Consider the following 6,605-nt stretch of genomic DNA (forward strand, 5'->3'; position numbering starts at 1 on the left):
ACACATGCATATACACTCCTACATATACACACATACACTTACAAATACACTCACACACACACATGCATATACACTCCTACATATACACACATACACTTACAAATACACTCACACACACATGCATATACACTCCTACATATACACACATACACTTACAAATACACTCACACACACACACATGCATATACACTCCTACATATACACACATACACTTACAAATACACTCACACACACACATGCATATACACTCCTACATATACACACATACACTTACAAATACACTCACACACACACACACATGCATATACACTCCTACATATACACACATACACTTACAAATACACTCACACACACATGCATATACACTCCTACATATACACACATACACTTACAAATACACTCACACACACACATGCATATACACTCCTACATATACACACATACACTTACAAATACACTCACACACACACACATGCATATACACTCCTACATATACACACATACACTTACAAATACACTCACACACACACACATGCATATACACTCCTACATATACACACATACACTTACAAATACACTCACACACACACATGCATATACACTCCTACATATACACACATACACTTACAAATACACTCACACACACACACATGCATATACACTCCTACATATACACACATACACTTACAAATACACTCACACACACACACATGCATATACACTCCTACATATACACACATACACTTACAAATACACTCACACACACACATGCATATACACTCCTACATATACACACATACACTTACAAATACACTCACACACACACACATGCATATACACTCCTACATATACACACATACACTTACAAATACACTCACACACACACACACATGCATATACACTCCTACATATACACACATACACTTACAAATACACTCACACACACACATGCATATACACTCCTACATATACACACATACACTTACAAATACACTCACACACACACACATGCATATACACTCCTACATATACACACATACACTTACAAATACACTCACACACACACATGCATATACACTCCTACATATACACACATACACTTACAAATACACTCACACACACACACACATGCATATACACTCCTACATATACACACATACACTTACAAATACACTCACACACACACATGCATATACACTCCTACATATACACACATACACTTACAAATACACTCACACACACACATGCATATACACTCCTACATATACACACATACACTTACAAATACACTCAAACACACACACACACACACACACACAGAGCGTCTAACATTCAAATTACCTGGGACTTTCCAGGAAACCTCCTGATTTCAGATGTTTGCATGAAGATGACTCTTTTGACCAGGGGCTGCTTCTTCCTAGAGAGCAGGATACAGCAATAGCCACAGTTGTCATGGTGAGTATGCACCAGGCAGGCTCATGTCTTTATTCTCAGGGTATCCATGACATCATATGTATTATCTGTTTTACCCATGAAGCAACTGGGGCTCAGAGCAACTTCATGACTTTACCCAAGGTTAGACTGCTGCTTATGCTGGTAGTGACACAGGATCTGACTCTCAGGCCATGGTCTTGGAACTTCACCAGCTTTCTCTTTTTGTTTTGTTTTTTTGTTTTGTTTTTCGAGACAGGGTTTCTCTGTGTAGGCCAGGCTCAGAAATCTGCCTGCCTCTGCCTCCCAAATGCTGGGATTTAAGGCATGCGCCACCACACCAGGCTCACCAGCTATTTTCAAACGCTACCTCCAGGCAGGACCCAGGTGGCTAGGGTTTCCTGTTTTCACACACTGTACCTAAAATAGCCACACATATGTCTGTCTGTTTTGTGTGCTAGGGTTTCGTGAAGCATGCATTATGTTGTACTAAACTGCTCCTGCTCTGGACTTCCTAGAAATTAACAGACAAACAATCAAAAAAAAAAAAAAAACCCAAATGCCAAACCAAACCAAAAAAAAAAAAAAAATCCCTTTTCTCTCTCTAGTTGCTATAGGTCTCCTTCAGCAGAAAGGAGCCAGCCCTCTCAGCGTCCTGTTAGAGCGGACCAGTTCCCAGATCACACACCATGCTGAGGTCTCCTCAACCTACTTCCCTTTGTTCCTGCTTTTCACCTGGTTCACAGGGCCCACACCATCCCCCACCTCTGCTCCATGTGGGGTGGGGAAGGCAGGTTTCTGCAAAGTACAGGTCCCTTCCACAAGCCCCCCTTGCTCCACCTACCCACTGAGTCAGGAGCCAGGAATGTCTGTGGGGGCAGCAGACAGGTATGCCACCCTGGGGGTGTCCCGGGCTGATTCATCTCTCCTTTCCACCCAATCTTCTCCTTACAGGGCTAGGAAATTGAAGTCTGTCTGGAGATAAGAGAGCAACCCTGGACTCTGGGGGGAAGCAGAGTTCTTAAACCTGTGAGCGGGGAAAGTGGTTAGGGCGCCGAGCTCCTGTGCAGAGCTGCAGAGAAGAGGAGCAGGGATGGGATGGGAAGAAGGGAGACATGTTCTCCCCATCCCGCCGCCCTCTTCCCCCCACCCCCGCCTCCGCCCCAGAGCAAAGCTGACCTGTGATCTCTATCTGACCTTAGAGACTTGCAGGTCAACGTGGAAGACTGGGGAAAAAGCTTCCATTTGCATTTCTGCTATGTTTGTGACCCACAGAGCCGTGTGAACACTGGAAGAGCGGCTACATCCAGAGGCTCTGAACAAAGACCCCAGCATCCACAGTAAAAGCCTGTGAGCTGTCATCCCAGGGCTGTGGGCAGAGAGGAGGTCCTTGGAGCTTGCTGGCTAGTCAGCAGAATCAGTGTACCCCTGGACAGTGAGAGACCTTGTTTTGAGGGCTGGCAAGATGGTTTAATGGCCAAAGGCACCTGCTGCCGAGCCTGACCACCTGAGTCCCATCACTGTGACTCCACCGGGTGGAGGAAAGCTGATTTCTGTTAAGTTGGCCTCTGGCCTCCACCTTTGCTATGTGCTCGTGTGGGTGTGTGGGCAAGCACATAGCACACACACAAATGTAACTAAAATGCTTGAAAAGTTACAAAGGGTTAAGAGTACCCAGTGGTCTTGCAGACGACCTGGGTTCAATTCTCTGCACCTATATAAAGTAGCTTACAGTGATCTGTAACGAGTTCCAGGGGATCTGATGCCCTCTTCCGGCTTCTCTAGATACCTGTATATCTGTATATATACCACACAGCCATACAGACACACTCATACAATAAATATTGTTTTCCAAGACAAGGTTTCTCTGTGTAGCCCTGGCTGTCCTGGAACTGACTGTCTACACCAGGCTGGCCTCACAGAGATTCATCTGCCTCTGTCTCCCAAGTGCTGCCTCTGTCTTATGAGTGCTGAGAGTAACGTTTTTTTTTAGGTTTTGTTTTGACAGATCTCATCATGTTGCCATCCAGTTTAGAACTAGCTATGTAGGGGCCAGGCTGGCCTTGAAAACAGAAATGCCTGCCTCTGCTTTCTTTCTTTCTTTCTTTCTTTTTTTTTTTTAAGATTTATTTATTTTAGGGCTGGTGAGATGGCTCAGTGGGTAAGAGCACCCGACTGCTCTTCCGAAGGTCCAGAGTTCAAATCCCAGCAACCACATGGTGGCTCACAACCATCCGTAACGAGATCTGGCACCCTCTTCTGGAGTGTCTGAAGACAGCTACAGTGTACTTTACATATAATAAATAAAAAAAAAAATCTTTAAAAAAAAATTTATTTATTTTATATATGCAAGTACAGTGTCGCTATCTTCAGACACACCAGAAAAGGGCATCAGATCCCATTACAGATGGTTGTGAGCCTCTATGTGGTTGCTGGGAATTGTTTTTGTTTTTGTTTTTTTTTTTTTTTGGTTTTCCGAGACAGGGTTTCTCTGTGTAGCCCTGGCTGTCCTGGAACTCACTCTGTAGACCAGGCTGGCCTCGAACTCAGAAATCCGCCTGCCTCTGCCTCCCGAGTGCTGGGATTAAAGGCGTGCGCCACCACGCCCGGCTTCTTTTTTGTTTTTGAGACAGGGTTTCCTCTGTGTAGCCCTGGCTGTCCTGGAACTCACTCTTTAGACCAGGCTGGCCTTCAACTCAGAAATCTGCCTGCCTCTGCCTCCCAAGTGCTGAGATTAAAGGCATGCGCCACCACTGCCTGGCTCATCACCACAGTTTTAAGTACACAGACCAGGAAGTCCTTTTGCTATCAGAAATTACACGAGTGTTTGTATGTTGAGACAGACCTGATGTAGCCCAGCCCAGCCTGGAACTTGCTATGTAGCAAAAGCTGGCCCCCACCTCCAGTGTCTGGGATTACAGATGGGCACCACCGAGCCTGGTTGGGAACCATATTCACCAAAGGAAAAAAAAATGCTTGCTGCCACACCAAGGTCTCAAAATAAGCTGTAGCCTGCTCCGTACCTCCACTGTGGCTGCAGTGAATGTATGCTGAGGGGTACAGCTGAGCTGTGACGCTGTAAGTGATGCCGTCAGTCCCTGCATGTGGTTTGCTCTGGTGAGTTTGATGGGCAAGCATCAAAACCCATCGGCCACAGCTACTGATGCTATTCAAACCCAGAAGCCGCCTTCCTCCCCAGACGAGGCATTTCCCAGCAGCCTGGGTGGCGGGATTCCTGGGCCCCAGGCCCCACAGTTGACTCACCACCTCAGGCTGTGGCTCCTGCTCTCAGTTTCCCTGGACTGCTCTGTGGGTACTCTCCCCCCCCTGTGCAGGGCATTAATAAGGGTGAGGCACTTTGAACTCCTCAGATGAAAGAGGCTGGGGAAACAGCACCCCATTATTATCCCTCCGAAGCCAGGCGTGGGAGCGAAGCTGGCTGCCCCCTCCTGCTCTCAGCTATGGCTGCCCACACTGGGAAGCAAACACGAGCCACTTCAGAACAGACTTTACGAAGCTGTGTTCTCCCTCTGCCTGCAGCACAGAAACCCACCACCGATTCAACTCGATCGGTACTTGTAACCACGTACAGATGCCTCAGTGTTCCCTCGTGATTGACCGCAGCTCCCACAGCATGGTGGCTGGAACTTTTCATCAGTATGTATACCAAAGAGGGGCCACTCCAGAGTTACTTAACAAAGTGATCCACGAGAGAACCAGTCTCCGGACATTCCCTAGCTTGTTTCTCTCTGGATCCCTGTAAGGGACGTGTGAGGATTCTGTATTTGCAGGCTCTGTGTAAAATGCCGAGCCCTGCGCACATGTAGCTGCATGCAATTGGTCTATAGATAAAGTCAGAAAAGTCTTCTGCCACCAGTGCCCCTTGGCCATCAGGCCCTTCCTGTCAGGTTCTGTGGGGGAAACTAAGTCTACAGTGCCACCTACTGGCTGGAAACGCAAATTGCAGCCCCCCCCCAAGCAGCACAAACAGCAAAGAGAAGCATTCTTGTTCCTAGACAACTGTCCTAGTATACCTTAAATATTTTTCCTTAAATAACTCACTTTGCACAGATCGTTAGACAAGGGCTTCTACAGCCCAGGCTTGTCTGAAACTCACTATTTAGCCAAGGCTGGCCTTCAACTCCCAATCCTACTGCCTCCACGTCCTGTGCTGGGAGTAGAGGCATTCACCCCCACACAGAATTAAGATCACTTCATTTCTTTTTTTTTTTTTGTTTTTGGAGACAGGGTTTCTCTGTGTAGCCCTGTCTGTCCTGGCACTCACTTTGTAGACCAGGCTGGCCTCGAACTCAGAAATCCGCTTGCCTCTGCCTCCCGAGTGCTGGGATTAAAGGCGTGCGCCACCACGCCCGGCTGATCACTTCATTTCTGAAGGACTCTTTTGCCTGTCTTTGGGAGTGTTGACCCCAGCACCTTGTGCGTGCTAGCCACTACTAGCTATGCCTCCAGCCCAAGTTATGTTAATTTTTCAAACTTTGACTAGTATTTGACAAAAGCAGAATAAAACCATGAGCCGTGCAGTGGTGGCGCATGCCTTTAATCCCAGCACTTGGGAGGCAGAGACAGATTTCTGAATTTGAGGTCAGCCTGGTCAGTAGAGTGAGTTCCAGGACAGTCAGGGATACACAGATAAATCCTGTCTTGAAAAAACAAAACAAACAAACAAACAAAGGGCTGGAGAGATGGCTCAATAGTTAAGACCACTGATTCCTCTTCCAAAGATCCTGAGTTCAATTCCCAGCAACCACATGGTGGCTCACAACCATCTGTAATGGGATCTGATGCCCTCTTCTGGTGTATCTGAAGACAGCTACAGTGTACTCATATACCTAAATTAAATAAAATCTTTTTTAAAAAAGCACTGAAGAACAACTAAATCATGATGAGAGTCCAGTGCATAGCTGTAATCTGCCTAGCTGAGGCTGTGAGCCCAAGCTGTGAAACACTGACCAGAAGAAACAAGGGCATCAGGCAAGAGCACTGTCACCACGTCCCTGACCCGAGTTCAACCTCAGAACTCAGGGAAGAACCAGCTCCAGGTTACCCTCTGACCTCCATACACAGGCCACAGCCCCCCCCCAGGCCCGCCCCCCCTCCCCCACAGGCCCGCCTGCCCACACACACATGCTTGAGCAAAACAGACACACAATAAA

This window comes from Mus caroli, unplaced genomic scaffold (genome assembly GCF_978045245.1).
Source record: "Mus caroli unplaced genomic scaffold, Mus_caroli_1 scaffold_6, whole genome shotgun sequence".
NCBI classification, from domain to species: domain Eukaryota; kingdom Metazoa; phylum Chordata; class Mammalia; order Rodentia; family Muridae; genus Mus; species Mus caroli.